Here is a 26,343-nt window from a genome sequence, read left to right as displayed (position 1 = left end):
ATGTGCAACCTTCTAAGCACACTATAAAATTTCATGATGTTCTAATTACTTAGGGAAAAAAAAAAAATCTTGAATTTTTTTAAAATTCAATTATTTAATCTGAAAGTAACCTGGAATACAGATATGTAAGTCACTTGCATTCTTTCTGTCTTTCTCTCATTTTATTTTAATTGCAGCTTTCTCCTTCTAGTCCTTGTTTTATGAAAAATATTCTTAATAAACATCTGCACTGTTAGGGGTGGTTTATTAGGCCAGCAAAAAAGAATCAATTTTCAAAAGAGTAGAAGATGCATAGGAGTGGATGCATTTTTAGCAGGTATTTAGGTTGGTCTTCAAAGACATGCAAATGTACTTTTTTTCCATATTCTGCTCTTTATTTGGGTTTTGCTTGCTTTCTTTTTATTGGCAAAGGTGTTCTAAATTTCCCATGCAAATTTACCCCAGCTAATTGTGGTTATTATAAAGCTAAGCCTATTCTTTTTAGAGCATTAAATTTACGGTGACCTTGTTTATACAGTGAAAGCTCGAGAAATATGAACACAAATAATATTTCTTAGAAATGCTTATAAACGTCCCTGTTAGCAAATTGATGCTATCAATTTCAAAAGCTATACTCAAGAATGACACTTCATTTATTTTTACTCTCCTTTCAAAGACAACTTTTATACATCATACGTGTAGCATTAACCAAATATCAATATGGACCACCATCAAACAAGGTGTTTCACATGATCCAAGACCATTCTTACCCTCAAGTGCTTACAAGATAAATGAGAAGGTCAGGGAAAGGATGAAAGAGCAGAGTCTGGTGTAGAAGCATGGAAAACAGCTTCATAAACATGACTTTCAATTTGATTTCAATGCTTCAGCTCAGTTTCATTGGGAGAGAATTAGAGAAATTGAAGCAAAAGAGGACAGAGAGAAGACATACAAAAAGGTTTCAAGGACACATTTCAAGGACACATAGCTGCAAAATCATATACTCTGTAGTCTTTCCAATTTTTAATACTGTATTTAGACCAGCTGCTTGCAGAAACTACAGGCCATGCTGGTATGGGCTGAACATGCCCTCTTCATTTAATTTAATTTTCAAAAGTTTAAGTACACAAAGTTTGCCTCAGTTATCAATTGCTGTATAAACTTTAAGTTCAAGAAAAGGCCAAACGACTTCCTGCATGTGTTTATTTCCTGTGCCGCCGATTAGGAAGCCTGAAAAGAGCAGTTTCCGCTCACCAGCTCTCAATATCTCGACAGATTCGCCTCCCGCCCCCACTCCTAAGAGAAGGATTCCTGCGGTGTGATTTCTAAAGATTTAACTTACGACTAGCTGAACACAAAGCATATGAATGAACACTAAAACCCACACTAAACTCTCATTAGTCACCGTGTGTGACAAGTGGTTACTTTGTTCTTACAAAAGGCTTTAGGAGAAAAAAATATCTGCCCCTACAGTTAAAGGGGCTTATTTGAAATAAAACTTCTTGTATGAATTTAAATCATGACAAATCAAAGGAAAGAGGCCATAGTTACAGCTAGGAAGAAAAAACAAAACCAAAAAAAAAAACAACTGAGGAGTTTTAATGTGGGGTTTTTCTTTTTATTTCTTCCCCCTTTTACCCTCTTTCCCCAAAGAGCAGAAACTGCATTTTCTTTCATTTGACATATTACTTATCTTTCAGATCACTCCTCAAAACAAGTCTTTCTTTCTGGGCCCTGGTACACTTGCTTCTACATAAGAGATGAAGGCTAGGTTTTGTTTCGGCCAGATCAAGTAGGTTTTTAGCCATAATGAACATTTGACTAATGTACATTTACATGTACCGTGTACATTTCTCCCCTTCATAAACATCAGATAGTTAAGTGTGGCTGCTTATTAACTCCTCTTGAGAAGTTGATCCCTCATTGAATATTCTGTGAACACTGAGCTATTTTATCCCAATAAGAACTTTGCGCCTTCCTATTTTTTCTGAGGGGTTTTCATTGTATGGACCAGTAGAAGGTATCTGTGGCTGATGGGATGTAAAAGTGCATTGTCAGTTGTGATATTTGTTAACTGATTATTTTCACAACAGCAGCGAACTCCACTACAGTAAGGAGAGATCTGCCCCTGGCACTACACAGATGTGCACTATCCCTGTTCACTTCTGAGAGAACTGGTCCAAAAATGAGCCTGTTTTTCACACAGACTCCCTGGGCTGCTGGACAGCCTTCTGCCTGGCTTTTGTTTGTGTGCTACACAAAATGTTCTCCCTGTTCTGTCCCCGTGCAGGAGGCACAGTTCAGCCCCAGTGCTAAATCCAGGCACAGAGCTGAGCCCCTCTGCCCTGTTTCTATTCCTCCACATGGGGTGCATTAGGAACAGTGAGGCTTTCAGAGCACCAAGGATGCAGAGGGTGTCCTTCCCATAAGATCTCCCAGGATGCAGAGGCACAAAATGAGACCCCACAGACCCCTCAGGGTGGCCAGGAGCCATGGGTGAAAGGTCCCTGAGAGGAGACCCTTCTGCTGTGAATAGCTCTGGTCAGGGACCACCAAGTCTGAAGCCATAAAAGCTGCTCTCTTGCTGCTGGATCCCCTCCAGAAAAAACCCAAAACACATAGCAAAACAAAGTCAAAGTCAGTGGAGACACAGGATAATTGGCTTTGAAATATTGAAGAAATACAGCTTGTCTGCCAGAAAATAGGGATCTCTGCACCACCAGCCACAAAGTCCCAGAACGGCCTGGTCCCCTCAGGTGGTCAGGGAGCTGGGATATGAGACCAGGGACTCCAAAAGTTGATGGTTTGATTTTCTCAGCTTTAAACAAAATGCTGCATACCTCTGCAGCCTTCTCAGCAGAGTGAAGAGGCAGCTCTGGGAAAGACACTGGACCAACTGGGAGAGCTGGAAGGGGACAATGGTGCCCGGGGCAGGTGCCCAGGTGCTGGCAGTGCAGGGCAGCCCCTGCCAGGTGAGGCTGGGGCCGTACCCTGCCATACTCAGCCATACTCAGCCATATTCTGCCATTCCCAGCTGGCTCCCAGCCACCCACACGCTTCAGGGCCCAGCTGGGCCCTGCAGCCAAGGCGGTGCTGCCTCTGGGAAAATGGATCTTGGAAAGAGCGAAATGCTGCCTGGGAGTGAGGGGAAAAAGTGAGAAACTGCCTGTGAGCACTGGGGGAGAGCAGGAGGAGGGTGAGGAGGCTCCCCTTGGCCCCTGGAGAGCCCACCTGGAGCAAGGGTGGGACAGGATCTGTGAAGAAAGCCAACCTGGAGGAGGTGGAGATGTCCTGAAGGAACTGTGGCCTACACTGGAGCAGAGGATGAGCAAGAGGAGCTGGAGAGGGAGACCACCCAACCTCCCAGTGCCAGCAGGGAAGCAGACTCAGGAACAGAAGAGTGAAACTGAGCCTGGGAAAAAGGCAGAGGGAAGAAGGCATGAGTATTGTAATAATTTCCCCTTCTTTCTCACTATGCCAACTTATTTTAACTGGTAGTTAAGTTATTTTTCCCATGTGGAGTCTGGTTTTACCTGTGAAGGTAATTGCTAAATGATCACCCTGTCTTTATCTTGACCCATGAGCTTTTCCACCTTATTTTCCACCCTGTTTGTGTTGAGGAGGGGGAGTAAAAGACCCTGTAGATGAGCATATGGTGGCCAGCAAAGGTAAACTCACCACAAACTGGCAAGTCTTGTTGCACGTGAGCTTTTACTCAGGATTTAGAAGTGTATCTCTTTCCCCTTAACTACTGATTCCATCAAGAAAAGGAATCACCCCTCTCCATAATCCTAACGTCTTATTTATAGCTCTTAGGTTGCCAATGGCAGACCACTTCTGCCACTTTCGGGACAACCCAGTCAACTTCTTTCAGAAAACTTCTGCAGAAAATTATCAGATCAAAACAAACAAAACCCACCACCAAACCCAAAACCAACCCAAAAAAAACCCACAAAAACTTTTGCCCTCCTTGTTATGTCTGGCCAGAAACAAGAAATATTATAAAGCAAGAGGAGAATTTTCTTTTCCTTGCACAAGCCAGTCCAGTCCCTTTATACCCCAAACGCCTAATGCAATGTAAAATTGAGAGCAGTAAAATTTAAATGTCTGAGCATAATTTAAAGTGTAACCTTTTTTCTTTTTCCTGTGCCTTAATTTCTCTGGTTTATAAGTATGGATAATCTTACTTTAAAACTTTTAGAGTAACCTTTCCCTTGTGTTTGTAAAAGATTTGAATAGTTTTGGACATAAGCATGAGTGAAGTGGAAAGTGTTATTAGTATTATTAGTAATTCTTGAGCTTAACTGTTTTCGGTTCTTAGTTCTTGTAATAGCTGATGTGTGAAGTCTAACAGTGGAAAAAATAGAACATAGTATTTATGGAACACTTTTTATCATCAAAGCACTGTGCACATTTTAAATGGTGGTAATATTTTTGACTGGTGCAACGTTTCCAAGTTTTAAAGAAGTTTATAGTGGATCTAAGATCTAGCAGCCTCTCCTTCCTATTCAAATGTGAATGAAGCTCATGGGTCAAGATAAATAATGTCCTTTGACTAGGACATTAAACAAATCTGATATTTCTGACACAGCCTTAGTTTTTGTGTCATCACACCCTTGCCCTCCACTCTTTTGCATTTCAGGGTCATCATGCAGTAAAGTAACAGGAAAACTATGTGCTAACTTCTGAATTTCTACACCACGTCAAATGCAAGATTTACTACATCTGTCAGACACCTTTCTGCCAAACATTACAAGATGCCATGATTATTATTGGCTTTGGCACTCCAAAAGAAGGGAGAGGCTCAAATGTTCTCCTCCACACTACCTCTTGACTAACATTGACTTTAGAAAAACAAAATCAAAACCAACAAACAAATGGGATTAAAGAGGTGTAAACATCTGAATTCAGCCTCCCATTTCCTCATTCTTTAAAAACAACTTTACAGAGCTATGATGTCATTTTCTTAGCCCACACAATTTGAGCTGTTTTCAGTCCCCTGGATTTTCATTATGGAATGGCTTGGCCTTCAGTTGCATCTTCTGGGTTTCTTTTTTCTTTTCTGAAAGGAATTGTGATTGAAAGGGTATCCACCCTCTTCCCATATCCCTTCAAGGGATCTGACATCCCCTATTTTGCATGCTAAAATGATATCAGAAGATTGGAAAAGCCAAGGAGAGAAACTGCCATTCTGGAGGTACTGCTTCCAGAAACTCTATATGCCTGTGGATGGATCAGGCCATGATGCAAAGCACAGTCCTGTGCTCTTAAAAGTTTGGATGCTTTACAAAATACTACTGTTCCCGTACTAGAAATCAAAGGTTTCCTATAACCTGTAAAAGAAAGAAATGAAAATAGCTTCCTTGGAACATTATTGCATGAGCTAAAATGTTGAGGGGTTTTTTTATGCTCAGAGAAAATATGAAACTGGCAAACCAAATCTGAAGTTAGTTCATCACAAAATCCCCCTGAGAGACCGTAAAGGTTTGGGAAACTGAAGAGCAAAGGTTTTTTTTCTTTTGGGGTTGTTATGAAAACTAAACGTGGAAGGTATTGCAGATTGGTTTTGGGGTTTTTGTTAATGGCAAAAAGAGGAATTTTGTGCTGCTACTTTTCCCAACATAATCATTCACCACAGCTTGCAAATTTTTTACTGTATAGGACCAGATTCCATCTGTTTCAGTAAGAAATGAGTTTTTAATATTTGGCCATTGAAGATTTCAAGTTTATCAAGTTTGTCTCATAACCTTTAAAAACAAAACTTTGTAGACATGACCAAGTTTGAGAGAAAAATTGTTTTTCCAGACATGGGATTGAAACTCAATATGCTCTACCTGGAAAAACAGGATCATCTGAGAGAAACAGCATTCCACTGAAACCACAGAGAAATGATGAGGCTGTATTTCATACCTCGGCATACATGTAAGACTGCAGCTCATCCAGTGGGTCCAAAAGCACTGAGCACTTGCCCCACATCATGCCAAAAGCCAGGATGTGCAGCCCATCTGCCCCCTCCCAGGAAGTGAGAGAGGAATGCTCTCCATGGGATTGCCTTGCTTGGCAGGCAGGATCCCTGCCAGCCAGGTGAAAGGGACCCAGGTCTGCACAGCTGGAATACTTTTAGCTGGGGCCCTGTACAAATGCTAACTTGGGAGACTTTTTAGGATAGGTCTCAAATAACTCAAGGAATGTAGCCCAGAAAAAGATTTTGCCATTCATTATTTTCCCCCAGAGTTATTATGCCTTGAAAACAAAATATATATGGCTTTCACACTTTCTGGTTAGAATTGCTGTCATTTCCAGTGACAACACTGTAATTCATGTTGTACTTTTAACTGTTGCTTGAATCCCAAGAGCATTTTTTTCCTGGGCAAAATATGAAACATTGCTCTTGTAGTTACAAGAGAGTGAGCAGAGGAGCTGAAAAAATGAAGGCCTTCACAGCTTGAGGAAGAGGCCATGAAGAGGCTGGTTTTCTGCCATCTTAGCATCCACACCAGGGGCAAAGAATTAGTAATAGGAGATAGGCCAGTGGTTATCCAGATTAAAGCCTTAAAACTTCTTGGCAACCTGTGTGGGACGCACCAAAAAGTTGTTGTTGTTACCTGATGACTCTCTAAGCAAGAGACCACTGGGTTTCAGTCAACTTCTGCACACACGCCCCTCTCCAAAAGCACTACCACCACCAGTTCTCAGCAGGCACAGTCAGTGCAAAGCCAAGAGTCTCAAGAAATGCTCCTCTACTTCAAGCTAATTTCTCCAGAATAAGAAAAGGAATTTTGCATGCATAAGAGACGCCTATAATGGTTTTGATACCCATGTAGTACCAAGCCATAGGGAATGGGGACATTCATGCTTCCGGACCACACATTTGTATGTCTTCCTTTCACAGAAAGGAAAATGAAAGGTGACTTTCCAAAACGTATGCATTTTATTTGTTTAACTTTGTTACCATCTTTGTAAAAAGTAAACTGGGATTAAAATGTTTTTCTGCTAGTTTCTTTTTGGTCTAGTTTAAACCTTTGATTTACTTTTAAACACAGTGAATATCTTGACTCCATGTAAGGCCATGTCAAAGTTTCTTCTGTTCCAAATATTATTTAGTCAATGTATTGTGATAAATTTAAATCATAACAACCTCAGAAGGACACTGACTATGACCTTGTAATGGTAGGTCATTAAGTAATTATTTTCTGAAAATAAATCACATTGGTATTTGTTAAATTTACTCCAGCCTTTTTTAAAACATCACAGTTGCAATTTAAAGCAGTGAAGCATTCTGTTAACCCAAGATGAGCATGAACTGAGTGTTTCCAGTAAACTCTGGTAAGATAGAACTGGCTAAGACTCTTTCACAGATGAACTGAATACTTTTGATTTCTAAAGAAGTCACCCACATAAACCACTCAAATGCATATACAGCCCATCTGTACAGAGTGAGTGGAGAAAACAATGTTCTTCCACCAGCAGCTGTTAAGCACATAAGTCACAGAGGCAAAAAATTTGCTCTAGAACAGAAAGTCTATTGGTGAACACTATTATTAAGGATATTTGTTGATAACATACAAAACGTATTGCTGACAGATCTCCAGAGTAATATTTTTACAATGTCTAAGAATCCCTGACTCATATGTGCCTGTTGCCACTCTTAAATGAATTTTCTGTGAAATACAGAGCAGTATTTGGGACTGCTATAGCATTCCCTTGGTAAACCACAGAACAAAACAGGGTGCTGTAAAAATTTAAAAAAAAAATTGTTATAAATGTATTTCCTTAGGATCACATTTCCAACTACACAGGGCTCTTCTATCAATTCTTCTGTAAGTCAACAAACCACTGATATCTACATCTTATTTTTCTGTGTTACACTAACTGCAACACAAGTTCAGGAGCTTTACAGATTAATGACTGATGTTAGCATTTACCTGTGTGCCAAGCTGGGACTTTTTACAGACAGCTAACATCTTTTGTGAAACTCATTATTTTTTGATAGTTTGGGGAGAAAAATAATTATTTTATTAACACTTGAATTGCTTCCCCTTTTACAGTACCCAAAGGTATTTTTCATTATGTTCTACAGTTCTACAAGATCTTAACATTTTTTTTTGATGTATCTGTTTACTTCATGTATATTGAATTACTCCATGAACAATAAATCAACCACTGTCTTGGATACAAAATGCATTTTCCTCACACTAGATCTGCAATACACAGCTTTTTTTAGACAACCCCAGGAGTAACAACTGGCTGACAATTTAAGCAAATCTGAAACATTAACCAGTGAATGTAATCTGGACTGAGGTACCAGGGAAGAGGGATGCTTATGAACAACTGAAAAATGTCTGTGGCACAAGATCACTTCTGCAATTCTACCAAATATAGTCAAATTTCTTTCCTTGGCTACAGTAGGGCAAGTGTTGATTCCAGCATCACATGCATATTACAAGCCTTCAGGTACAGAAAATGCTTACTTTACTGAATGAGTGCAGCTATGAAACTTATTTGGCCACTGGTAAGAATTCTATAAATCCTACAAAACTAACCAATGTACCATTCTCCTGCTAACTCCTGTGGATGGGCTTGCATGCTTTTGTAAACCTCACTGTGGGATTAGGACATTTATCAAAGCTATGATTTCCTTCCCATAATATTATATCTATTGTATACCAGGAGTTCTGCAGGTGCATGATTTATCCATCCTGTCATTAGCTACAATACCCTGCAAACAGTTTTTATTTTCTGCTGGAGAAACAAATACTCCTCCCATAAATTGTTTTACTGCTGATTGGTGAACAGGCTCCTGCTCCCTTGACAATAAAACAGCTTGGTTTCTCTGACCATGGAGTTATAATTTTCAGCACAACAATCTGAAGCTCAGCACCATTTCTTATGGAATTAAGGAATATAGGGAAAATTATGGCTCACTTTTCAATATCACGCCTGAGCTCTCATTATCTGTTAAGCACCAACACGTTTTATCACTTGAGGGACATTACAGACAACACAGCCCTAAAGATCCAACTAAGGGAACACAGGAGGATGAAGCAAAAGGAAGATAAATAGAACAGAGAAAATAATCTTTTTAAAATGAAATGAAAACCTAATAAGAATTTTGCTACTTGAATCTGAACTTGCCAAAGGTTTCTGTTGGGCTGAAAATACTCCATGAACATTATAAAAAACAAGGAGTAAACTGGATAGCCAGGAAATCCAGGAATCAAAAGCTATTTCTTGCTTAGTGAAATCATACTCAGACAGGCCTTTCACGCAAATTAATTATTCATAGAATCATATATATTGTAAATGACACATTTGAATGTGAAAAGGCTAATATCCTCTTTCTTTTCCAGTACTCAACTGATCCATTAGAAATATAATAGACAGTCTAACAATTCCATGACTTCAGTAGGACAGACAAAAAACAAAAGAGAAAGCAGAATGCACTACAAAGAGAAAAAGAAAATAAGAAGACATTCTCAAGACCATCTCTCAGGGTATTCCAAATCAATTTCAACTGCCTCAGATATCTGTTGAGTATCAAATACAGAACAGAGGAACATGCACACAGGGCTACTGAGTTGTCAAGAAAAGCTGCTTTTTCTTCCCTTAAGCTTTGGGCACTCATACTGGAGAAGAGAGAAATTATTAACTTATAAAAAAGGATGAGCAAATTATAACTGGGAAGTTGACTATAAACTGTATGATTTCAGGGTAGTGAGGACTTCCAGGATACATCAATATACAGTTACAGACTTTATTAAAAAATAAGTAAATCTCAATGAAAAATGACATTAAAATTCCCAAAATAAAAGACAATAGAAATGCTTAAAATAAAGTATACTACAGGATCAGAGCTTATAAGATTTGCTTATTTTTGCTTTAATTCCCCTGAAGGAAAAAAAAGGCAATGAAAGGCTATTAAAATCCAAATAACTCTGCAGATTATTGACAATCCTGTGGTCTAAACTAGTATGAAGGAGACACAGGCATCAACAAACAAACAAAAATACATTAAGTTAATGGAACACTTAGTGAATCTGAAGGAGCAGAGCAGCATGAGGTACACATGAGGCACTCATGCTGAACATCTGACCATGAAAAGCTGCTCTGGCTTTGGTCTGCACAGCATTCGGAACAATGGGACTACTCACAACCTCAAAGTAAACCATGAGTTTAGGCAAACAGATCCCTGACAAAGCTTTGTCAAAACTACTTCTTGAGTTAAACACAGTTCTCTCGTGCATCACTGTCTACTGCATGTAATGATAATATCAGTCAAATGCTTCTAAATATTAAATCACTTTTCCTATCAAGTATCAATCTGAATACATACAAGCAACCTCCCCATAATAGTCCTTTTCCTTCAAACTATAAGCCAAACTATAAGCCACTCCTATAAGCCTTCAAACTATAAGCCACACTTACCAGCTAAAGATACAAGGCTGACTTGCTTTTGGCCAAGCCACAAATGTTTCAGATTGGCATTTTATACTTTATGAATTGATAAACCAAAATAACAACAGCAAAATGCCGATTACTTACATTTTAGAAAGGTTACTGCAGTAAGAAAAACCCAGGCAGGTCTGAAAATAGCTTCAGTTGTCATGAAATTACACTGCTGAGAAAAAATAAGCCAAACACACTACACATTGAGGGGCTCTAAGTGGAAAGCAGAGATCTTTTGAATCCTGTTGGAGGGTGCTCAAATAAGAGAAGTCATTGAGCCTCAAGAGAGGAAATCCAGCTGAAGCTCCTCAGAGCCTGGCATGTGGAGCTGTACTTCTTCACTTATGAAACACTGACAGCTAGGGGAATAACTCAGTGCAACTCAGCCTCAGGGATTTTTTTTTCCCCTAGTGCCCAATGGGATGAGTAAGATTCAGATCCTTCCTATTGAACTTCAACATCATAAACTTGACAGGTAAACGGGGAGATGGAAACCTCTACTTTTGTGTTTCTCCCTGATGTAACCAGAGCCTCCTTTCATATGCCCAAATGTTTGTTAAAATGTTAAAATACAAATTTTAAAATATAAGTACAGCAATCGTGTCCAGGCTGCAAAAATCAGAACAGAAATTAACAGTGATTGAGCAGAAAGAGGAGATGACCAGAAACCACAGCAGAAGGCTCTGAGGATAAACAGACGCTGTCCTGACACATTGTTCCCAGTTGTTCTAAAACCTCTGCTTCTCAAGTCAAAGCCTTGCTAGAGTTGATAACTATATTTCCAAAGCCTGAAGATGAGTAGAATTTCTTACCCCTCTGTAAGGACACTGGTCTTAAAATGCTGAAGAATTAACAGAAAAATAATACCCTAGAAATTCCTTTAAAAGTCTCATTTTGAATCTTATATTTCTATGCCAGTAGATTACCTCTGCAGCTCTGTGCTTAGAATATACATTTCAGGAAAATTATCCATACAGTATATTTAGTCATATCTTTTGTATTCCAATATATACAGGTGCCATAACCTTATAGGAGAAACAGGAAAAAACAATAAAAGATTTGTACAGAAGCTTACAACACTAGTTACCCTATTCTACCAGAACAGTTCAGAACTTTTGAAGATTGTCAAGAGATATTTTTGGAGGCACATTATTTGTTCAGTTTAAAATAAATTTTAAAAGTTCCAATCACCTATAAGTAGTTTCATGATTATTTAAGCGCAACTTTCAATATCTAGTGAACTGTTACATAGATACTGAGAGGGTAAGTTAATGACTATAGATAGAAAAGAAAGGAATCTCACCTACTATATCTGGAATAAAAAGATGGTTTTTCACCTAAAGAGGAAAACTATTATTTGGAAGATCAAAAACCACCATTACCTCTGAATCAGGCTTCTTATGTGACTTAAACATTGCACAGCTCTTTCCCAGCCTCTGTAAAAGAATTTACTGCTTCCTCTTTTGCACCCTTTGGGAGAATGTGTGACATCTTTTGTCCATTGAAATTTTAACAGCAAAGTCCCAAATCAGTCACCAATCATCTAATCACTGAATCAGGTTTTTGGTCAATGTTCAGGTATATAATGAGTATGAAAGCTTGCATGATTGGGAACAGCCACAACAAAAGACACAGAAAGGACTCTAGTAATTCACATATATAATTAAGTGGAATAAATAACAACACAGACAGAACAACACAGAGGATGTTTCCAATTTTGTTTAAATCTGATGGCAGACTAATTTTTTAATGAAGCAAAAAGCGGGAACATGAATTAGGTGGTTTTAAGATAGCAAACAGCATAAAAGAGCAAAGATGAGGGAATTAAATTTGAGGAGCTGAATCATTATAATAGAGCCTTACTCCATTTCATTCAGCTAGGCATATTTACATGTATTCATCTATGTCTATATTACATAAGGGGAAAATGTTGAAATTAAAAACACCTTGTTACAACATTTTGAACATTCTTTTAAACTTATATATTTCAAGAGAAATATCTAGAAACATTTATTTAGGAGGAAAGGGTTAATATAATTTTTTTTAACTGTCTGCTGCTAAGATTTTATGTAACATTAATGCAGAAAGACACAGGAAAAAAATTACAGTCTACAGCTTAAATATGGAAGAAAATCCAAATATATTTATGTCCCTATCTCCTGTAATTTTAGAAATATCTGCTGTAGACTGTCATTATTCCCAAATTGTTTGCAGATACTGCTGCGCAATGAAATAGCCAAACTGTTCAAATATTTAATGGCATTGTCAACCTTTTAACAAAGTAAAAAAAAAATCAAGTGGATGCTGAATATGCTGAATAGATGCAAGTCAAACCATGATTTGAGGTTATCCAACATTTTTACAGGTCTCTTTTACTTAGGCCATGATACAGAAAAATGCATGTTTTCTATACTGACTTTCCTAATAAGAATTGTTAACTTACATGGATAGGTCAAATTGAAAGAACATACCTAAGAGGTTTTTTTGCTGCTGCCTAAAATTCTGATTTGAGTCAGAAACATTGTAATTCTTAAAAAACTCTCTAGAGAAAATATCAATTAATGCAAAACAATTTAATTAGTTGATGAAAAACCATTTTTAATTAAAAAAATATTTTAAGGAAGCAGAAAATTTTACTCTAAAAAAAGTACATATTTTCTTCTATCCTCAAATTCCAGAAAAAGTAAGCAGGAATATAGATGCTATAAAAACAATAGAATTCAGATTTAGTAAGACAAATTTTAAGAAGTTCTTTGCTTTCATGGATCACATCCAGCTGATCAAAGAAAGGCAAATTTGTTAGATGAAGCAGAAGATATAGTGTTTATCTGTCACTTTAACATCAGAGTCATGCATTTTGACAAGATTCTGATAACCATTCACTCTGCAAAAATTTGATAACTTTAGCAAGTGTCATTTAGGCCCTGGATGTCAGCTTTGTTCTGGATGCCAAGGTCCCTGTGTGGCAAGAACCCTTAAGAATATGCACACCTCCAAACACAGGAAGGAGTCTACAGGAGCTCAGAGGGTTTGTTACAACACTAAAATCATAGAAAAGATTTTCATTTGAAAGACTTAAATATCTAAGAGAATTGATCCTGTGCTGAAGATAAAAACTTTATTTCTCCGCAAGAACAAAAAGATGGAGGATTAGATAGGAAAGGGGGGACATCGTTGTTTACTTTAAAAGGATATAAATCTTCATGATGCAGGGTATACAGGAAAGCTAGAAAGATTAATACTCTCTGGGCAGGATATTCTACTCTTATTATGCACAGTATATCCTGCACCTTGTTCTGAAGCATTTAGCAATGGCTCATGGAACAAGAGATGTTTAATGGTCTGATACGGCCTTGCTGCATCGATCACTGTGATAAAGCAATCAAAACCAGAGAGTGCATATGGCCCCATTTGATCTTTACATGAGAATTCCACTATGCTAATCTCTAAAACATAGCATCAGATTATGCATTTCCCTCCCTTGTGCTTTTCTTTGCTTGAAAATAAATCAATCAATCAATACTGCTATGATGCAAAATTTCTGAACTTAAGGGAAGTCAATAGTGTTTGTAGGTTCTTGGCAGAATGCTACCTCTGTGGTAACAGGGTTGCAAATTGCAAGGAGCCCTATTGACCTTTTTCTTTTAATAAACTCATTTTTGGAAAAAACACACACATTCATTATGTCCCTTACTTCCTGGCGGAAATATTGGTGCAGCTAAGGTCTGGAAACAGAAGACTCAATAACAGGAACAAATAACTGAAATATTTCACTGTCTTGCTTCTTCCCTCAGTATTCTTCCTACTTCTATTTACTTTCTATTAAAGGGCTAATTTTTTCAAAAGGTCAGTCATCCACTGTACCTTTTTTAAAAAACCCACATTTTTGCATGAAGAAAAGATGACAGAACAGAAAGAATTAGTTGTGTAATCTGTATTTAAATACTTACATTTGACTAGAGAAGCACAAGAATTTGCAGACAAACTAAGTAAGCAACTAGCATCTAGATTTTCAATTATCACCAGCTTCAGAGTACTCCTGGGTATCCATTTCATTGTCCTTATGACTCTTCCATTCACCTCTTATTTCAACACACTTCTTGTGAAACTGTTTTCACTTCTTTCCCTTTAGATATTGCTAGCAGTTTAGAGTTAGGTAAATATATGTAGAATCCTCACCTGATAATTTGTATTCTCATCTGACTCTCAGGAAATAAACAACAATTTAAAGCACAAGACTAAATGGGCAATTAAAGAATTTGAGGTTTATAATGGCCAACAAAGCCTCAGCAGCCAAATGACTGACATGAAAAAAATCTACTATTAATTACTTCTGATAAGAAGCATGGCATCTCCACTGATTTTAAGAGTTGATATAAACTTTACTGGTCTTTACTTATCTTTTTTCTTCTTCTGGGTTTCACTGAGTTATGATGAGATTGATATCCATGAATTTATAACATTTTTAAGAGAGATAGTGAACTTTTTTTTTAACTCTTAAAAATTGAATGTAGAGGTTGAAGAGTAGTTTCTCTAAGGTAGACTTTGCATTTTAATAGATTATTGTTATTGATATTAAATATAAAGCAAAACAGTCATAAGCATGTCCCAGTTAGACTGACCACAGATGTTAGCTGGGAAATGAGAATTTATGCTGAAGTCCCAAGCTGAGCAGCAGCAACATAAAAAGAGTTTAAAAGAGAAATTTTCAAAGAGAAAGATACTGGCATGTTCTTGTAAGTACACTCTATTAGCATCTTATATGAGTTTAGTATTTTCCAAGCAAAAGATCTCTTACGGCAATTTGGCAAATGGAAACCCCCAGGGGTAGTCCTCTTTCTACTTGATAATTCACAACTTTCCCAATGAATGTGCAATCCAGGTTTTTCCCTCTTACCAGTACCATTTAAAGTCTATGAAGAGCAATGTGTTTGTTTTCAAGTATCCACAAAGAAAAAGGTGATAATCTGAAAAAAAAATCTGCAGAGGACTAAACATGGGAGAAATTTTGAAAATGGCAGAGAACCAGCTGGGAACACTTCCACACAGACTTGGTTATGCAAAAAGAGAAACACTAAATTTGCTTAATGATATCTACAAATAACATTGGGTAATTAGCAGACCTGCACAGTCACGGGATGCTCCACCTAATATTAACTATTCAACAGATAAAAAACACTGTAGGTCACTGTGAAAAACAGTAAGTTTCTTCTGTTGAATATTCCCTAAAAGCTAAACAAAGGTTAGACAGTATTTTCAACAAAACATGAGTTTCTTCCTTTTAATTAATGTTACCCCAAACTAGGGATAAACAGGAGAAGGTGATTAGAAGACCTTCTTTTTACTTTTTCTTACAAAGGGGCACAATGAAGCATCAGTCTGACACCAGCAGATGCTAAATCAATTTTTTTTCCTACTGTATCTAAGAGAGAAGGTTGTTTCTGGAGAACACAGTTCAGTTGCTAAATTAATATTCACACTGTATTTCCACATTTCTACCCCAGAATGAGAAAGGTCAGATCATGTGGAGACAGATCTGGGAGGTGGGGAGAGCCAACCCCTGAAAGAACAGTTAGGAGAGCTATAGGCATGTTGTGTAGTGCAGAAAGTGGAAAGATCACACAATGAAGCACTTTGACTTCTTGCCAGGTATACCCTGTGAAATGAATTTCAAAACGGAGTTTTAGATTACAGACGGCTTTTCCAAGCCATTGCTGGCAGGAGCACAAGTGTGGAAAAGCTGTGACACCAGCAATTAGGGATAGAAGAACCTGAGATATTAAGGGAAACTTGTCAAGCAGAACTTAAAATATCTAAATATTTCTCCTAAATATTTGCCAAAAGAAGAAATAGAAATGGCTTTGGCTCTGCTTGCCTATAAATTTGCACCTTCTGGATTTATTTTTTTTAAATATTCACAGATACTAGTTCAGAACTTCTATAAACATAATACTAATTCACGTCTAAAAGCATCAGGAACAGGGAGGCTAAAGATAGAATTCTTCTAAAACATAGCATGTGGTGTGCCAGCCACACAGTCCTATGAATTTCATGTTTGTCCTATCTGTCCAAGTAAAACACACTGTGAGCATCTAAGCAAAGCTCCTTGAATTCCTCGCTTAATGTTTGCAAGGAATCCAGTTGAAGGAGTATTTGCTGTAACAATTAAGTTGAAGAAAAGAAAGCATACACATTTAATGGGTGACAAAAAAGGCAATGTACTTAAGTCCTCTCTTAAATGACCCTTATTATTAACCATTCATGGGGGAAAAAATCCAAACTAGTGATTAACGTTTTAAACCCTCATGTAATGTCTGCACAAACGCTAGCAGTGCCATCAGAAATGGCCACTGCAATGAAGAGTCATATGACCTTTCTAGAAAACCCTGAAAATTTTAAAGAAAAGAGGCATTGAATAAATTATTTCCCAGTACTTAATAGAAAATTATTATTTTTTCATAAATTTGGATAATTCAATCTGAATTTATGAAAAATTTACAAAAAATTTACGATAATTCAATCCGAGTTTACAAAAAATTTCCTACTTTTTTTTAAAGTAGGGTGGACACAGTTCTATAGTCTCCAACACATAACACCAGGGACAAAAATTATTTGGTACCCTTTAACTCCCAACAGAAGATGCAGAAGGTGTTAAATGTAAATGCAAACAATTGGGCTGACTCCTGCTTCCACAGGGTAAATCAAAAATTGCCATTGGCACTGTTTCAGGCAGGATGTATTTCTAAAAATATCATCCTAATGTGCAGTATCCCTCTAATGTCCCCACCAAGCTGCTTGTCACTGTTCCCAACTCCTTAGTCAGGTCTTCTAGGATAAAAAAGTGGAAGAAAAGATGTCCAAACAATGCTCCAGACAACATGAGGTTAAAATCATATAGTTCCAGCTTGCTGCAGGAACTATTTCAGCTCTCAGCAAATCTCACAGCACAAAGACTTTGCCTTTTACTTCTCCTGCTGGGTCTAGCTAAGGATTGAGCCCCATAGCTGAATTTTGAGTATCCTTAAAGTTTGTGGATCACAAATTGTAACAGATGTCCCTGCTGTGCAGGGAGTTTTGTTTAAAGGTCCATCTGCCTGCAGACTGAAATCTGGGATTCTTTGTTTGCATCTTGCAAAACCAGATCTTTCAGGCCACTCACCATAAAAACACAGAGATTTTTCTGAGGGGTATGAAAGATCAATACATTGCATACGTTTGTTCCTCTACAAAGAGGAGTAGCTTGAGACCATCTCAGGGTTTGGGGGACACAGTCTGACCTGTGGTAATGTTGCCTCCAGAGAACTGGCTGCCTGCTGCAAGAAGGAAATGGATACAGGCACCTACAGCTTTTTTCTTTAAACCCCACCCAAGACTGAGTGCTGTACACGTCTGGGGAAGTGGAAAGGGAAGGAGTCACCTCAGCAGGGCTAGATGGAGAATTTGGGCCAAGGAGTGGAACACAGGGTCCAGAATATGGTCATTTAGAGGAGAAAGGCAAAGAGACTATAGTACTGGTATATTTAGCTAGAATATTCAAATGTTCCCAAAATCTGAGCAAAAGAAGATAGTAATGATGAAATTACATGAAATCACAATAGAAGAGAAGTGAGAGACTATGAAGGAATGAAAATCAGGACATGGGAAGAGAAAATAGCAGAAAGGGTACAAGTGAAAAGAGAAAGAAAAAGTATTTACTATGCAATTAGATTTCATGCGGAGATGCACTCAATTCCTTCCTCTGTCCAGCTTACAATACCACTTTTCAGAAGAAATTCTCCACACTCCCCTCAGCACATGAAGGGGGAGGCTTGGTGGGGGGAAGGGCTTCTTCATACTCCTCAGAATCCACTGCTCTTTACCAGGTTCTCCCATTCGATCAGTACATTTTGGGGTTTGGATGAGAAACTTGCAGGAGTGAATTTGAGCAGAGCCAACCCCCAGTCTAGGGGTTTTCTGAGCAGGCCTTCACCATACTCTTGGGAAAAGAGGCTCCAGTTTCCTTCCTTGCCTTTCTCAGCTTACTTTCAGCTCAGCAGTTCTAGGTTTCTTTACACAAGTAGCACCTCACCTGTCTGTACATTCTCCAATCACCGCCAGGTTCCAGTGGGCAGTTTTCCTCCTGTTCATCCACTAAGAGCATGAGGTTATCTCCTACTCATAATTTCTTTTTTTTTTTTCTCAGTTCACCTCTTTGGCAGCCAACTGGCAGGCCCACAAGCTTGAGAAACAACTGTACAGAAAGCCAAGAAATTGTTTCAGTTTTCCAAACAGTCTTAAGTGTTGTCTTTGCTTAGGTCAGATCTTCCTAAAGAAGTCTTTATTGGCCTTCCTTTGACTTCTCTACCTTGTGCATAACTTCTTTGCAACTGGCTTTCTGCCTCCTGGACCGAGTCCTGCACATACAATTGTGCCCAACACAGGGATGCCACTCTGTTTCTCCCCCCTGTCCAAGCTCAGAAATGACATATCTACAGATATGAAGCCTTGAACTGAATACACCAATTTCACAAAATTGACCAGAATTAGCGGGTTATGGCAATGTTCACCTACTTGAAACTAGTTGCAAGTCTTCTTGCTATTTTAAAATAGTGAATTTTGTCTCTACTTAACAGCGAAAGGAAGTCAAAGAGTGTATCTTCCAGCTATTTCAGAAAATATTTAGAAACAGGAAATATATTTTTTCAGATACTTACAGTAAATCTTTGCCATTGTTTTAGAATCTGGCATCCTGTTCACCAGTTTAGAGGTAATCTATTAGAGAACTCAGAAAACAAACACTACCACAGACCTATAAAGCTGAATAACGCTATTCATCAGCACAGGAATTTTTTTAAGCTACATTTATATATTGAAACATAAGAATGAATTATTTTTGTATTTACATCCTTATAAAGGCAGTAGGTACTGGTCATAATAAACACAGCTTTTTCTCCTATAAAAATATCACAGGTTCAATATTTTCTCCAAAAAAGTATTAATTTATTTTTATTAAATGCCTTTATATTTTGTCAGAAATCAGATGTCCATGTTCTTTTATTACTAGCACAATTAGAGAGATGGGTCAAGCCTTCTGTGTGATATTCCCCGTTTTTCATGTATCAGTGAAATGTTCTGTACCTCCTTTTTAGGTTTATTCTGTGACTTTGTCAGTTTTCTGCACTATCCTCTTGTTCACATTTGAAAGATCTGGAAGTTTTCTAAATTCTATTAAATTCAACCTTTTTTCATATTGCACAATTCAATCCTTACGTTTCACATTAGATTCTTGTGTATAGCAGTCACAATTTGTTACTTCTTACATGGCCCCATCCGTGTCAGACATTTATTTTTCTGCTTAAACATCTATTTAAACCATTTGCTTTTAACTCCTGTTGTTGGACCAACAAGATCTTTCACTGCCTACCTGTGACTGCACCTCCTAAACTGACAGTCAAATTGGGCTTGGAGAATTTTTAATGGGTATTCTGTCCTACTGATAGCTACAGAGAAGTTCATCCCTCCTTCCTAGGAAAGACTCCTCAGGCAGTGCAACATTTAATTGTTTCCATAGTCATTCCAGCGTGTTCAAGATCCAAAAAGTTGTCATACAGCTCCATTTCCCATTTAAAAGCATGCTGAAATAGGGTGAGATTTTCAAGTAAAGGATTTTTTTTCCCCAAAAAATAGAATATGCACACAAAAGCAGACAAAGAGAATGCATGCTGAAGATGGAAAAAGAATTTGCTCCACTCCACTAAAAGAAACCAATAAATGCTTTTACAACAACAGTGAAAAGCTAACTGGGGTCTGAACTTGCTCTCACTAATGTCAGTAACAGTTTGATTCAATGGGAGCAAAGTAAATCCCATTAGAGCCTTTCACAAAAAAATCCTAATAAAAGCAGACACTACAAAGTAAAGGCCCCATTCAGGCCTTGCTTATACCACAGCCATTGTAAAGCCACACCATCATATCTGGGGCTGGCATTCAGAGCTGGAGCTTTGCAGTCCTACACTTGCCACGTCACAGAAAGCCAAAAGGAGATGCTGCTCTGAAGTGAGAATTGCAAGTCTCCCCTGGCTGTGGATTTAATACATTATTGTTAGGTTTACATAAGATCTGGCTGGGTCCCAGTTGTGCATTCCTTGACACCCACACTGCCTGATTTATGCTGTCTTATTTGGCTGGTAACAGAATCAAATTGGTGACTGGTTTTGAATGAAGGCAATTAGGGTGCTTGATTGGTTTTGTAATTTGGAGAATACTACTCCAGAGCAGTCAATTGTGTAGAACTATCCAGGTCTTTAATCACTGGTTTCCCTGTGCAAAGAGCTGATACTTTACATCACCTGAAATTTATACCACCTATAATCAATTCCATTCTCCCCATTACCCCCCTTATTGCTTCCTCCTCTACCCTGCACCTGTCAAAAACATTGCATTTTACTGGAGAAAAAGTTAACTATAGTGTGGCCAATTACTTCAAAGGTATAACCAAATTGTATTTACAAGGTCAACCAAGTGTATGGGGGTAACTATATTTACAGAGCATCTGACAGTTGTTGTGACACAGTAGTCCAACACTTCCTGTTAGAAATCTATTGGGAAGAACTTGTTCAAATTTGAGTTAGGATAAACAAGACACTTCTCTCTGCAAATCCTAGAAAGCAACATCATCAGCATGAAAACAGTTTTGTATAAGTCTCTTGAGTTCCCCCAAAAGACTGGAAATTCTCTATTCAAAGAGTTTTCTTTCTGAATGGATAATAAAATAAGAAGATTCTCAGGTTTAACACACAAAAATTAAGCCAAGCAAAAGACAGGAAATCATACCTAATTTGTTGATGTATATTAACCATATATCTTTATGAAACACAGTTTCTTATTTAAATATACAGGCTTCACATATTCCAAAGCTGAGAAATAAAATTGCAATCAAGAGTTTCCTCAAGCAATTTTTTTTATTCTCAACAGTGGACGGCAATTGAAGTATACATTTACAAGATAAATAAGCAAAGAAAAACTCTGAAGAGCTACATGATATTCTAGGCTACATCTTCTGTTCCCTCACCACAATCTGCATTCCTAATATTTATTCAGAACAAGGCTGTGTTCTGCACAGTAGCTTTCAGATGACAAAGTCCCAAACCTTTGGGCCAACGCTCTGCTGAAAGTATCTGCCATTGATCACTCACCACCACAGAATTATTCCAAACAACTACTTGAAATAGTTCATGTTACGCAATGCCATAAGCAGAATTTCGCTGAATTTTACTTCTCAGCAAGGCTGCATAAGAAATAATATGTGCTTCACTGAAGGGTGCCACAAAACCCCTGGTTAGCTCAGAAGATGTGGCAACTTCAGGGCTTTCCATAATGTGCCCTAATTTTATACTCCTCATTCAAAGTCCTCACTATAGCTAAACCCTGAAGCCCCCTGCAAACTGACCACCAATAACAAATCACAGTTTAGAGAGCCAAAAGTTTTATTAGTTCTTAATTAAGTAACTAATTAAGTTTTATTAGTAGTTAATAACATGTAGGGTTATATATCTTTGTACAAATTCCCTGCACACACCCTTAATTTATTGTGTTCCTGAAAGTTCTGATTTTAATGAAATCTGCCAAATAGAAGTAAATTCTGGTTCCCATTCTCAAGTAAATAGCAAATCTTAGGGATTATGAGGCAGCAATGAAACTGTGTCAAAAGGTTTGTATAGCATGGAGTAGATGATGTTAGTTAGCTGCATTTAGTATTAGTCAGAGTAAGCAAATTCTATTGTAATTGAAATTATCCTATTCCTTGAAATAAAATATAGAGGAAAGAAGAAAAGCCTCAGATTACTGTTTTGTTTCATCACTTACAAGCAACAAGGAATAACTGAAAATTCATTATCATCCTTTGGTACTGTAAGCAGCTATGCTGTTGCTGTGCAATTTAAATACCCAATCATTCCATTACACCTCACCAGAACACTACTCATGGTAGGTTAAAGAAGAGTGATAAATTGGAACTTGACTGACTTTAGTGTAGCTGCTCACCTAATAACATTCACATGCAACACTACACACAGAAGCATTTATTTAGACAAAAATTTGCTTTATTACTGCAACCACTGTGAAATTACTAGCATATATTTGTAATAATCCCTAGGAGCATTCTAGGTAAACCCCCCAAAACTGGACAGGTGCTTTGATGGAGTTTCTCCTCCTAGGTGACCACATTCATTGGAGAAAGAGTGAGGGACCACAACTCTGCCAGCTCCCCAGATCCCTATTCACGTCTGCATGACGTTACTGGAAGTGCCTGGAGTCAGCATTTCAGATTAATTTATATCTTTAAAAAACTCCCAAAACTGATTTGAGCACTTTGTTGTGCTCATCATATTGACCCAAAAAAAGTGGTTCCAGTCCCAACCTAGGCTTCCTGGGGCCAGCAGCTATGGGCAGAAGGTGACACTTTTTTCAAGGACAAAGGCACACAAACAGGTAGAAGTCAGGGACCTGGTTGCAGTGTATCAGCCCTCTATGAGAAACTCTGAGTTATTTCTCCTCTTGAGTTCATGATGCAGGCCTGAAGGGACACACAGCATATTTGTGACAGAAGGTGCATGTCTACAACAACTTTGCTGCCTTCCTATAGATAGAGAGTAAACTTGAGAACTCAGATTCTCCGCTAGAAAAGGGAAATTAAAACATATACAACAAATACCGTCACAGGGTCAGGAATCCACATCTTCAGCCATCCACATCAGCAGTGAAGCAAAGGAAGGAACAGAACATTCCAATGACCCATCCCATTTTGCAGTGTTTCAGGTGATTTTAGAAACCAGGGAAGAACCAGGAGCTCTGGATGAAGGCAAATTGGTGACAGACTACAGGCCATGCCAGCAGCCTTACAGAGATAATGGAAGCAAGGCAGAACAGGATTATTTCCAAAACTGTCTCCAGACACAAGGAAATGAAGGAACAGCTCCAATTTGAAGGCCTCAATGATACCAGTCAGAAGCACAACCCAGGGCAAGCCAAAGAGCATTGAGCAACAGCCAGCAGGAAGGGGAAATTCTTCCTCATGATTAGTGGCACATTCCAGCAGTGTATCTGAAAGGGATGATGGCAGAAAAGCTTCACATCCCTCCCTCAGCAGCAGGGAGGCTGGCTCCAAATCAATCAGGAGATTAAGGGATCCCATCCTTTGGGAAGTACAAAGGAGGAAATAATATGCCAGCAGCCTCTTGTGCCAAAATCCTTTCTTACAAGCCTCTGTTTGGGGGTAATAGCAATTCAAATATTAGGAGTACAAAAGAATGCTGGAGAAGAGAACAGGAAGGTGAGAGAGGGTGCAAGTCCTCCTTCTAAAGCACTGGCCTGCCCTGAGACCACAGGCTGAGCTGCAGAACTCCAGGCTACTTAAGCTAAAATGTCTGAATAACATCTGGATATAGGTGTAATTATAGGAATAGTTCTTTTAAAGCACAAGACATTGTAACTCACAAAAGGGTAGCAGTTTCATCCTAGCACTGCCCACTTCTCATTGAAAAATCGGACCCCCAGGAGCTGGGAGATTCGAAAAGAGCAATGCAGCACGCTTGAAGCTGACTTTCGACCTCCCCTCTGGCCCTCCAGAACAAGGTGTAGAAGGAAGACAAAAGTGTTTCAGCCTGCAGTTATGCTTACAAACACTCTCCATGCCCCCTACTGCTCAAACCGAGTTTTACCTTCGGGCAAAAGAGCCATCATCCCACTTCTTAAAAATACAAAGAATTTTCTTGACTGTGCTGTTCCCTGCAATCCCTAAGAGCCGCATTTTTCTTCACAGAGCAGTGGGAAGCAGGGGGAGGAGGAGAAATACTGCTGCCAATTGATTCTAATAAGAGAACTTAAGATGACGGGGAAAAAAAGGAGAAAAAGCAGCAATTAAAAGTGCTATAGCTGGGCAAAGCACCAGATTTTTTAGCTATTTTCCCTAAATCCTAGCTCTCAGGCTCTGGGATTCTGCCTGAATATATAACAGCAATAGTGGGTTCATGTCATCAACTCTGACACCTTCATGAGAGATATTTCCCACTTCATCCCCAAAACGCCTCCTAACAAACAAGCTTTGTGCACTGCTGCTAGGTGCCAAAATGCCACAATGCTTCACAGGAGATGGTTAAACATTTCTTCTTGAAATGGGAGCATGAGGACCCTCCAGAGAGACGCTGGAGAAAGCTGACTTGCAAATGTTTAAGAACTCGTCAATGAACAACTGACTGACTCTGATTGATTTAATGAAAGTGCTCTGTACTGCTGAGAGGGTATTTACAAAAGCAGAGTTTAATCTAGTGAGACTGTGTTCCCACCAGAGCCAATGAACAGACATAGGCTTGCCCTGGGCAATGTAGAGAAGGAAGTCATGCTACAGACTGTCTTTGTTAAATGTTCCTCTGTTTCCCACCATGCACGGAATGCCCATGTGCTGACATAGACCATTTAATGTACCCTTTTAGGAAGCATTTATATGATAACCTCAAGAACAATTCACATAGAATTGTTTCAACTAATTAGAATAATGAATACACTAAAGAGCTTAACTGTAAAAGATTCTGATTCCTCCACCAGATAATGTAGAGCAAAGAGCAAACATGGAAGAAGTAACAGAAAACATGGTTAAAGGTGAGTTTTCTGAGCAGAAAACACCTGTAGCCCTCACAACTCAAACAGATTAATGGAGTTGCTGGTGTTGCAAAGGAAAAAAAAATTCTGAAGACTGAGCTTGAAAACTCTGGAAAAAACTGATCAAGAGCATTCACAAATAGGGCCAGATTTGCTTTGGATGTATCTTGCATCATGTAAGATGTGTTACTTTACACATAAGCACATAAATGTTAAGCTCATGTAAAAAAAAAATTAGTAATCCTAAGGGCTCCTACGACAATAAACCCCCTTGTTTCAGATTTTTTGATAGTCTATAGATTACTGCAATTCAAAATGAATGCATCAATATGCTGTTAGTAACATGCAAAGGGCACACACCCAGTATCAGATAGTTTTAGTAAAGTCTTCTGAAGGCTGCCAGAATATTGACCAACTCATACACTCCATTAGTACTTGAAATAAGAGAAATTGCCTAATTCCTTTTGAAAAACAATACAAATATACTTCAAAGAAAAAAAAAAACACAAGTCAGTCAATCATACAGGCTAATATCATTCTAGATAATCAAATACTGGCAGAAGTCTTGCAAACTCATTCCACTCTTACCACTACCACCAGGTCATTTGGGTTCACCTGGCTACATTCCACAGGCACACACAGTTACAAATATTTGTTGAGCACTACACATTATTCACCATTTAAAAAATTACTAATATAATCTTTATTTGCAATATATATAGATAAAATGGCCCAAAAGCATTCCACTTTTTTTTTTTTAATATAGGAAAAATTCAATTTTTGTCAAGGAAGTCCACAATTTTCCCTATGCCTTCCTCAATTGAAACAGCTCTTAATTAGAGAGCCTACCCCGCAAAAAACCATCGTAAAGCAAACATATCTCTGGTCACTTCAACTTTCATTCTACAAATTTGCCCTTTTTCAATAAGTACTTTTGACTCTTATGTATTTCAGAGCATCCCTATCCATGCTTATATAAAGAAAAATCCTTTCATACTAACATCTTTCTTTTAATTAAACGCAGCCTTCATTCACCACTTTAAAAAGCTCCACCCACCCTTGGACCTGATTTTCAGGTAAATGTGGCCAGTGGGAGTTCTTGTCCATAAACAGACAGATTTTCCATGCTGCATTTCCTGTCCAATAGCCTAAACAACATAACTAGTCTATCCCTGCTGCTTAAGCTTTTCCATTAAGACAGTCTGAATAAAAAGTGTAGGGGCATTCTCTGTAGGACTCCTCTCTAGCTTGTAATCACAGGTCTTCCTTCCTACCTGTGTGATC

The 26,343-nt window shown here is 38.3% G+C and overlaps 1 protein-coding gene across 1 annotated transcript in view; it reads right to left on the bottom strand.

Moving 5' to 3' along the window:
- Positions 1–26,343, bottom strand: part of RBMS3 (RNA binding motif single stranded interacting protein 3) — a 703,629-nt gene that overhangs the window by 490,772 nt on the left and 186,514 nt on the right. The window lies entirely within an intron of this gene.

Source organism: Melozone crissalis, unplaced genomic scaffold (genome assembly GCF_028551555.1).
Source record: "Melozone crissalis strain CALT ecotype California unplaced genomic scaffold, PUWL_Pcris_2 ptg000016l_1, whole genome shotgun sequence".
Taxonomy (NCBI): Eukaryota; Metazoa; Chordata; class Aves; order Passeriformes; family Passerellidae; genus Melozone; species Melozone crissalis.
The sequence above is the reverse complement of the archived record's forward strand: the minus strand, read 5'-3'. Positions and strand labels throughout refer to the sequence as shown.